This window comes from Oncorhynchus masou, chromosome 25, assembly GCF_036934945.1.
Source record: "Oncorhynchus masou masou isolate Uvic2021 chromosome 25, UVic_Omas_1.1, whole genome shotgun sequence".
Taxonomy (NCBI): Eukaryota; Metazoa; Chordata; class Actinopteri; order Salmoniformes; family Salmonidae; genus Oncorhynchus; species Oncorhynchus masou.
Window position 1 is genome coordinate 41,993,351 of NC_088236.1, and position 10,850 is coordinate 42,004,200.

Sequence of the window (10,850 nt, forward strand, 5' to 3'; positions counted from 1 at the left end):
TGCTAGTATTAAGCAACATCACTTCAAGAGAGAGCACATGCAATAAAATTTAGGGCCTCAGACTGTGTTCAATACGAATCTGTCAGCTCTGGAAAGATTTTGTCTGCAAAACATTAACATACTTAAAGTAACTGAGTGAAAATATCACATATGCTGTGAACTCACACCCAAATAATGTTGCTGACTTATTTGTGGCCAAAGCATAAATTGGGTGGGGGAAACACACAAAAAAAAAACACTTCATACGTGCATCTCAAACAGACGGTTTTAAAAATGCTTGCCATTTCCTCATGAAGTATGATATGAGCTGGCCAATCAGCGTTCTACTCGCATGCATATTTTTAAATAACCAGCATACACTCACACCATTCTGTTGTTGGTGTAAGCCTAACACCATTACAAAACAGAAAACCTGCTTTTTAACATACTTAATTACCATTTTTTGGAAGGAAAACTATTTAACTCATATTGTAAGTAATTATAGGTCATATTTAATAGAAATCTGGAAACGATGAACCATCACTTTAAAATAAAACACAGTAAAGTGTATGAATGGGCGATAAAGCCAAAATATCACTACGATATTTTTTACATTTCAGACGGTCTGATTGTATTTTATGTGTATGTTTTTGATTACTAAAAGTGATTTCAATGAGTCTTTCTCCATTATGATCGTTTTATACTGCTCAATTAAAACTTCAACCCCCCCCCAAAAAAGTATACATTTTCATTAACTTCTGCCTTTGCTGCACTCATTTGAGATCATTTCCACACTGCCACGTAAGACTGCACGATATGGGCAAAAAACATGTAGGCCTTATTTGAATACAGCGTTTGACATGACAATTAAAGAAATGCCAGGGAGGAGTTATTTTCAAACAAAGTGTTGGTCAGTGTTTCCTAGGGGACCCTATAATCTTTGAATAGATTAAACGTTCTCTTAGTTACTTCATGTACCTAACATATTCATGCTTTGCCTATTTCTCTTTGATTTAGAAGGTACTGTTGTACAAACAACATGATCATTTAGGCATATACCATCACTGGTATCTGGCTGTACAGCTAGCTACGTTTGCTCTGACTCAGTACATTTATTAGCTAGCTAGCCAGCTATTTAGCATTAGCGGATAACATGAACTAGCGATTAGTATTAATGCGAACACGATTTAAAAGACAAACTAGATGTTTGCGGATGTAAGAAACAAACAGTGTAATTATAGAGCGCTTGTGGATTTATATTAAGCAAAGTGGAAATAACATTTTTGTCGTCAACATTGTTGCATGACCATGCAGACTGAACTCTTGTGTCTCGTGGTCGAGCAACAACAAATGCGTTCCTTCAGTTAAAGGGGGCGGGGCTAGGTCTGTGTGGAAAGCGGCGTGGAGAGAGACAACTTAAGTAGTGAAGTAAACTATTAAAATGGACGTTACACACAGTGTATCACACCTAACAAACCAAACATTGAAATACCGTTATAGAAGGTGAAAACCCAAACCGGTCCGTGCATCAATACTGGTACATAGTAAAATACGGTATACCGCTCAGCCCTAGTACAGTAAATCTAATTCCCCCCAACTTTGTAGCCTAGCTGATGTGGAATCGCTAGCGTGATCAAAACAATAATGAAGCATGGATTCCGATTGATTAGACCAGCGTTGAATAGTCCTTAGAATGGGTACTTCCTGTTAGAGTTTCTGCCTATAGGAAGGGAGGAACAAAATGGAGTCATGGTCAGATTTGCCGAAAGGAGAGCGGGAGAGGACCTTGTAGGCATCCCGGAAGTTGGAGTAGCTCGTCCACTTTATTATCAATAGACTGAACATTAGCGAGTAATATACTCGGAAGCGGTGGGTGGTGCACGCCTCCTACGTCGGAAGACCACTCTCTTCTCCGATGCCGGTGTTTTGGGTTGGCCTCTGAATCAGTTCAATTGCCCTGGGGGGTTCGAACAAAGGATCCGCTTAGGGAAAGTCATATTCCTGGTTGTAATGCTGGTAGTGCTGGTGAGGTACCGCCGCTCTGATACACAAATGTTCTTCCCGGCTGTATGTAATTGCACAAAACAATTTCTGGGCTAATAAAAGTATGAATAATACATAAAAAAGCAAAATACTGCAAAGTCTCCTAAGAGCTAGAAGCACGGCAGCCCTATCCGTCAGCGCCATTGTCACCCAGGTTCAGTGTATAATAAAATCAGCTGCCAAGTTCTGCTTGAATGCAGAGGATGATCTTGTTTCTTTGCATTTGTTTACGTCTTGCTCCAGGATACTGGGATGATGTTGGTGTAAATGTGTCAACATATGAGGTGTTGGCGGCTGCATATGCTATTCACGTTGAGCATGGTGACATACGGTTAACATTTTATCCACAACTCTCTGTTCATCGCCGTTGTAATCTACCTGGAAGTCAAAATGATGGAGGATACTCAAATTCTGGTTTATCAACCTCATCACACAGAACTAGTTCCCAGCTGTGCCTCACAAAAGGATGGTTTGAAATGCACCAATTAAGATTTTTGATTACAATGTGCACTCTAATTGTTTTCATGGAATAGCCTAAAAATAGATTTACTCAAAGGGCGTAACCTGTAGCCTAGTGTTTTTATTTTGTAAATGTTTTTAATTTTTTACGTATTCATTCGGGTTCACAGTGCGGACCAAACCGGTACGAATATGTTACAGGGTCCTCAATTCCACTGGCATACAATTGTTTAGCTAATAACTGTTTTCTTTGTCTTGCTGTTGTCTGGTTGTCAAACCAAGAGTGTTAAAACAGTCCGAGTCTGGACAACGCCTCCCTCTCTGTCCATCTCTCCATTTGCCTCGCTTTCTCTCCAGTTAATGTCACTTCTCCCAGCTCTTACTGACACCTACCTATGATCCCCCTCTTGTTCCATTTACTATAACCAGCATCCTCACCCACTGAGCACCGACCAACACCACATGTCCATGAACGTTGAAAAGTAGTTCAAATTTGGTCAGTCCACCCTGGCCTTGGATGTTAATGTCCAAAGATGGGATCAGATTTGGTCCGGTCCATCATAGATGTGTGTTTCACAAGTTTGGATAGTAGAGTACAATACAGTATATTGTACTATACTCTACCATACGCTACTGGACTGTACAAACCGCTACCCTACTCTGCTCTTCTTTGCTGTGCATTAGATTCATAATAATGCATTTGTGTGGTACAGATCAGGGACACATGATATAATTCAGTTATCATAATTCCGTCACCGGGTGTAAATCCACTTCACTTGCTGTAGTTCAATAACCCAAATATTTGTTTTCCCAATTCTCAAGGTGCCATGTCATAGTTGACAAGCCATACTTTCTACAGACTTCTTTGAATCTTAATTTGGAGCAGATACACAACGCACACAAAGAATGTGGACACCCATTCAAATGAATGGATTTGGCTATTTCAGCCACACCCGTTGCTGACAGGTGTATAAAAATCGAGCACACAGCCACGCAATCTCCATAGGAAAACATTGGCAGTAGAATGGCCTTACTGAAGAGCTCAGTCACTTTCAACATGGCACAGCATACAATGACATTCTAGACGATTCTGTGCTTCCAACTTTGTGGCTACAGTTTGGGGAAGGCCCTTTCGTACTTTAGCATGACAATGCTCCTGTGCACAAAGCGAGGTCCATAGAGAAATTATTTGTCAAGATTGGTGTGGAATTTGACTGGACAGTTCCCTGACCTCAACCCCATTAACCTTTGGGGTTAATTGGAACACAGACTGCGAGCCAGGCCTAATCCCCCAACATCAGTGCCCGACCTCACCAATGCTCGTTGCTGAATGGAAGCCTTCCCAGAAGAGTGGAGGGTGTTGTGGCAGCAAACAGGGGACCAACTCCATATTTGCCAATCCCATATTTCCCAATCCCATGATTTGGGAATTAGATTTTTTCCCGACGAGCAGGTGTCCACATACTTTTGGTAAGTAGTGTATTTAACAGAGTTTTTGGAAAACGTGGCCACATAAAAATCTGTGGGAGATTTTACAGTAATTCTATTAACAAAGTATGCATCTGCACATCTACTTGTAGTTGAGAAAAGACACATGCTGCTCCACTTGCTTGCACTAGCCTAAATCTTTTCCCATGGCTCATTAGTTACAACCGCCATTGGGCAAATACCCAGTTCTTTAAAATCGGACCCCATCTGTAGGCTACACCACAGAGTTTGTTTTAATTAGGCTACAACACCTTTGAAACTCGTATTGGGACAATGTCTCTAGAATTCCATGATTCTACTTGCTTGTTTGCACAAAACCACAAATGATACCATAGAGTGGAATCCGAGCTTCCAATGAGAGTAGTAGCAGAATCTCTTTGATTGGGAGGCCATGGCTCGACTTGGGCATATTGCTGCATGAAGGCTTCTCAGTCTCACTAATAAACCATTACGGAAAAGATACACCAGGAGCATATTTTCAATCCATTCATAACCAGAGACAGACATTTTAGTGCAAAAACAAACCAGGGAAATAGACTGAGTAGGGCATACTGTAAGTTGGACATACTTAGGGGTGGGACATACAGTGCATTCGGAAAGTAATCCCTTTGACTTTTTCCACATTGTTATGTTAGCCTTGTTCTAAAGTTTTCCCTCATCAATCTTCACACAATAACCCCATAATGACAAAGCAAAAACAGGTTTTTAGAAATGTTTGTAAAACAGAAATACCTTATTTACATAAGTATTCAGACCCTTTGCTATGAGACTCGAAATTGAGCTCAGGTGCATCCTGTTTCCATTGATCATCCTTGAGATGTTCCTACAACTTGACTGGATTCCACCTGTGGTAAATTCAATTGATTGGACATGATTAGGAAAGGCACACACCTGTCTATATAAGGTCCCACAGTTGACTTTGCACCTCAGAGCAAAAACCATAACATGAGGTCAAAGGAATTGTCCATAGAGCTCCCAGACAGAATTGTGTCGAGGCACAGATCTAGGGAAGGGTACCAAAAAATGTCTGCAGCATTGAAGGTCCCCAAGAATACAGTGGCCTCCATCATTCTTAAACGGAAGAAGTTTGGAACCACCTATAGCTGACCGTCTGGACAAACTGAGCAATCAGGGGAGAAGGGCCTTGGTCAGGGAGGTGACCAAGAACCTGATGGTTACTCTGACAGAGTTCCTCTGTGGAGATGGGAGAACCTTCCAGATGGACAACCATCTCTGCAGCACTCCACCAATCAGAGTAGCCAGACGGAAGCATTAAACGAAGGCACATAACAGCCCGCTTGGAGTTTTCCAAAAGGCACCTAAAGAACTCTCTGACCATGAGAAACAAGATTCTCTGGTCTGATAAAACCAAGGTTGAACTCTTTGGCCTGAATGCCAAGCTTCACGCCTGGAGGAAACCTGGCACCATCCCTACTGTGAAGCATTGTGTTGGCAGCATCATGCTGTGGGGGTGTTTTTCAGCAGCAGGGACTGGGAGACTAGTCAGGATAGAGGGAAAAATTAACAGAGCAAAGTACAGAGAGATCCTTGATGAAAACATGCTCCAAAGCTGAGGCCAATGTTCACCTAACAGGACAACAACCCTAAGCACACAGCCAAGACAATGCAAGATTGACGTTGGGACAGGTCTCTGAATGCCCTTGAGTGACCTTTTATTTATTTTACCTTTATTTAACTAGGCAAGTCAGTTAAGAACAAATTCTTATTTTCAATGACAGCCTAGGAACAGTGGGTTAACTCCCTGTTCAGGGGCAGAACGACAGATTTGTACCTTGTCAGCTCAGGGGTTTGAACTTGCAACCTTACGGTTACTAGTCCAACACTCTAACCACTAGGCTACCCTGCCGCCCCAAAGCCCAGACCTAGCCAAAGCCCTGACTTGAACCCGATCGAACAACTCTGGAAAAACCTGAAAATAGCTGTCCTATTCAAACCTGACAGTGCTTGAGAGGATCTGCAGAGAAGAATGGGATAAACTCCCCAAATACAGGTGTGCCAAGCTTATATCATCATATCCAAGACGACGCAAGGCTGTAATCACTGGCAACGGTGCTTCAAAGTACTGAGTAAAGGGTCTGAATACTTATGTGAATGATATTTCCATACATGTGCAAAAATGTCTAATAACCTGTTTTTTTCTTTGTCATTATGGGGTATTGAGGCGGCAGGGTAGCCTAGTGGTTAGAGTGTTGGACTAGTTACCGGAAGGTTGCGAGTTCAAACCCCCGAGCTGACAAGGTACAAATCTGTCGTTCTGCCCCTGAACAGGCAGTTAACCCACTGTTCCCAGGCCGTCATTGAAAATAAGAATTTGTTCTTAACTGACTTGCCTAGTTAAATAAAGGTAAAATTAGATTGAGGGTAAAAAAAAATTTTTTTTTAGAATGAGGCTATAATGTAACAAATATGGGGAAAAGTCAAAGGGTCTGAATACTTTTCTAATACACTGTACTTGGACAACTCAGGTATGAGTAACAAACATACCAAATTCATTCCAAGGTTGCAAAAAAAGATAGGTTGGCTTGACTCCCGTCCATAGCAGTCTCAACTAGCTCTCCAGTGACAACTCACAAAATGCATAGCTAGAACACATACATGATACAAGTGGCAACAGATGGGGACACTTGACTGGAGAGGAAGAGACTCTCCAGTCAAAGGAGCTTTTCAGTGTTCCGTGATATAGAGAACTAGCCATGACTCATAATAGTTCGAGAACCCAAGCTAAGGGGGAAACTCAAACACAGTGAATTAAACAAAGTACTTGTCGTTCTCCTCGAATAGCTAGTGCCTGATTAGTAAAGGCAGTGCTGGTGGTGCATGAGGGACTGTAATATTACCAATATTACCAACCCAGATTAGTACGTTACCATTATTGCCTATAAAAAAAACACATAGGGATGGAAAAAAACACTTAAGGTTACTGTACTAACGTCAGCCTACTAATTTACAGTACCTAGCTAGACCCCACCACGTATCCTAGAATGAATGACGACTACTGTCACTGTGCATTTTAAAAGTAACATGGATTAGCAAGCGAGGTTAGGATGTAGCTAACGTACTTAGCTACTTAACGATAGTTTAGTACCGTTACGGTCAAGACAACCTTCTATTCGGGCTACAGCTGACTGTACTGTAGCTACATACAGTAGCTAGTCATATTCCATAACGTTAAATTCGTCACCATCTTTTCAGGGGAAAAAAGGCAGCTAACGTTAGCTAGCTAACTTGACTAATATAACCATAATATAGCTAGCTATATTGCAACATTGTAGCCAGCTGGAACACACGTTATGAAAATCTCTAGCTAACGTGTCAGTTAGCTAGCTACCTAATGTTTTCCATTTCAAATACGTTAGCTAGCTAGCCTAGCATGTAGATAGAACATCTATCCAATTCTAGCGCACTCTAGCTAGAAATCAAATATTATCTGGCTCGCTAACTAACAACAACTCGCTAGGTAGTCAAACACTGACTGAATGTTTAGCAAATATAGACTATGTAGTAGATAGCCAGCTAGCTCCTGTTACGGCAAAAATATGGAAGTTTGGTGTTAGAATCGGCCTTTGATCCACAGCTAGACCAAACCACACTGACTGGCCGCATTTCTGGCTACAAGAAGAGGCAGACAAACCCCAGACTAACAACTAGCTACCGTTAGCTATGTATCTACCTAGTCCAGTCTAGACGAGCTTACCTTGCTTACTCTCTATTTTCCCCGACATTTCGAAGCAGAGACGGTAACGTTAAACAAATTAAAACCAGGGAGGTATGTTGTCCGTTTATTCTCTTTTAATCCCACATCCTTTAGCCAAAGCACTTTTTTAGCTCGGACCGTTCCGACGCAAATACAACAGCCAGCCAGACCCCGATGATGATGATGATGATGATAGGCAGACTAGCAGCAGACAACTCGGTTCTGTATCACAATCAACACCTCCCTCTTGCGGCTGGAATTAAGAAATGTGAGCGCACCGTACAGAAAGGTGTGCCCCCAGGTAATGGATTTAGCTAATCAGATTCAAGAGAGAGAGGGACAGACGTTATTGACTCTCTTTTTTACTTATACATGGTTCAGTATAGGAAATAGGAGAGAAAATACAAATAGTACATATTATGGTTTTAGTGGAGTATGCAGCTCATATTATTCCAAATGGAAATAAAAAAAAACAGTAGCTAATTGCAGTGGTATGTATTCATGGATGCCAAGGGATGCCAGGCCTCCCCAAAAACAAATAATAAATGTATACAATAATGTATCTTTGGTCTCGGTGTTTCCATAAGTTTTTTTCAATTTGTATGAGGTTGAATGTATCTCACTGGAAAAAGCATCAAACCGAGCGAAACAACGCTCCTCTGTTTCTGTATGTGTAGGCCATCTATCTGATGCTGTCTGGTCATAAACAGTATGGTATTGTCGCCGCCAATAGCATTGAATGCAAGGGAAGCCAGCGAGCATTTAGCCTCCCTTGAGAACAAAAGTATAAAGTAATAGATGATTCAGCTCAACTGTGTAAATGAACGCCAGTTTGGATTAGGCTTCACTCCATCACATCGCATCAAGAGGAATATGTCATTGACAGAAACAACTTGAATTGTTGCATCTTGTTGTGTTGTCCTACGGTGGCTAACTAGCAAGCTAAAATTGTCTGTTTCCTAAATTAGCCATGAATGGAGATAGGGATTTGGACTTGGTTTTACTTATTTCCATACTGGCCAATGATTATAATGGCGATTCTGATCCAACCATAAATTCATACTTTGTGCCCCTGGACAAAGAGGATGTAGAAGTCTAATGTTAACTAGCTAACGTTGTCCATGAAATGAAGTTAGGCTTGCAATCGAGCATTTTAGCCAGGTAGCCTAGGACAACAAAAAATAAAAGTGTGTACTGTATGACAGTCATAGACCATTTAATCAACATAATATATGTCACTTCGCAGATGCTTTTATCCAAAGCAACTTACAGTCATATGGGCATACATTTTACGTATGGGTGGCTCCGGGAATCAAATCCGCTACTCTGGCATTCATTACAAACACCATGCTCTACCAACTGAGCTACACAGGATGGAAGAGAGGAGGATGGCATTGAAATTTCTCTACAAGGAAAGTCAGTTTTTTTTTCTACTTGCACAACGCACGCACGCACGCACGCACACACACACGAATCAGAACCATGGACAGCCGCATCATATTTAGATTACGTTGATTGGATGTCGTGGAAATTTCCTCTATTTACCAATCATGAGAGCAAACCACACACAAGTCAGAGTTAGTTATCAAAGTCCATCTTTAATTATATGAGCTCTTTCACAACCCTGTGACTCTCAGATCAATTCAGTGTCTATCAATTAATTCTCTGAGAGTCCCTCACACATTGTTACTGAGATCCTTTATAGCAAAGATACACATATCCAGACAGCATAGAAATAATTTATCGTTCAGCTTTGTCTCCTAAACTATGTTATTTTCTCAAACTCAGAACCATAAACCAATCCTCCATATCAACAGGCATATATCAAATCCATCCTATCTTGACAAGATCACAGAGACACACTGACTGGCACACAGACATTGTGGAGCCAAGAGATACACGCTTGACCTCTCCCCTCTCTCCGGCCCAAACAACTTAGTCTTGACATAGAACAGATACTGCAACCCCGCCACAGTATTATACAAAAATAACATTCTGATGAGAAGTAACTTACAAACATATGATGAATATAAAACATCTTACCTATGTTACCACCTAATTCTGATTATTCCCCAACATTGGACTAAATTGTTTTTGGTATCTTTTAGTTGTAACTGTATTAGACTAAGCATAGGTGATTTGATGCTGTTGAAATGTTGTAGTTGAAATTGTGTTGGAATATTGGATGCAGCTCCTGTTTTCTTTGCGACTTGCTGTAACTCTTTAGTAGTCTGAAAATGTCGGAACCAGTAACTTGCATGACTGTTGGTCATGTAACTGTTTGTTACATGCAATATGCTTCGTGGACTTCATCGGACAGACATTGCACTCCAGTTTTGTGATGGAACAAAGGTGTATATCACGGTCGCATGGCATATGAACTAACAGGTTATAGAGCAAACAAAGCAATTATCACAATTGTGATTTTACCCGTGTACCGCTACTGGCTAAATGTTGCAGTGGACCCCTTGCCTCCTTAATGAAGTATATAGTGAACATACACTGAGTTTACAAAACATGATCTTCCCATGACATATAGTAGATTGACCAGGTGAATCCCTTATTGAATCCCTTATTGAAGTCACCTGTTAAATCCACTTCAATCATTGTCGATGAAGGGTAGGAGACAGGATAAATAATTATTTTTAAGCCTTGAGACACGGATTATGAATGAGCAAGACAAACGGGCAAAAGGGGGTTAAACTCTAATGTATTGTACACTCAGTGTAGAGCAGCAGAAGTATTCCGTTTTGAGTTGTCAGGCAAGTCGACCCTAATCGATAAAATGATAAATTACAAAATATGAATTGATATTTAAGAGACAAGAGCAATTTGTTAAGGCAAAATCTGGGTTATGTCCTGCTCTTCAATGATCATTTCAATTGATGATATTGTTGTGACCTTTGTACAACAGCTAGCAACCTTGTCCAATGGTTCAGACCTCTTGGGGTAATGGTTAATTAAGGTGTTGGGCTGACAGCAGCAGTAACAAACTCAAGGCCGGAGCTATCCCTAAACTTGCTACATTGGTGTCTGAAGTGGCATGGCACCCTGGTGAGGCCATCGAGAGTGTGAGGGTCTCAAGAGTGTGGGATGCACTCTCCAAAGGAAGGGGGTAGAGCAGTGACCTTGGTACAACACCTAGCAACCTCATCAAGAGGTTATG

The 10,850-nt window shown here is 41.2% G+C and overlaps 1 pseudogene; it reads right to left on the minus strand.

Annotated features, from left to right (window-relative positions):
* The window catches only part of LOC135514374 (rap guanine nucleotide exchange factor 1-like), a 47,803-nt pseudogene extending 39,934 nt beyond the window's left edge, over positions 1–7,869 (minus strand).
* Between the last annotated feature and the right edge of the window lie 2,981 nt (positions 7,870–10,850).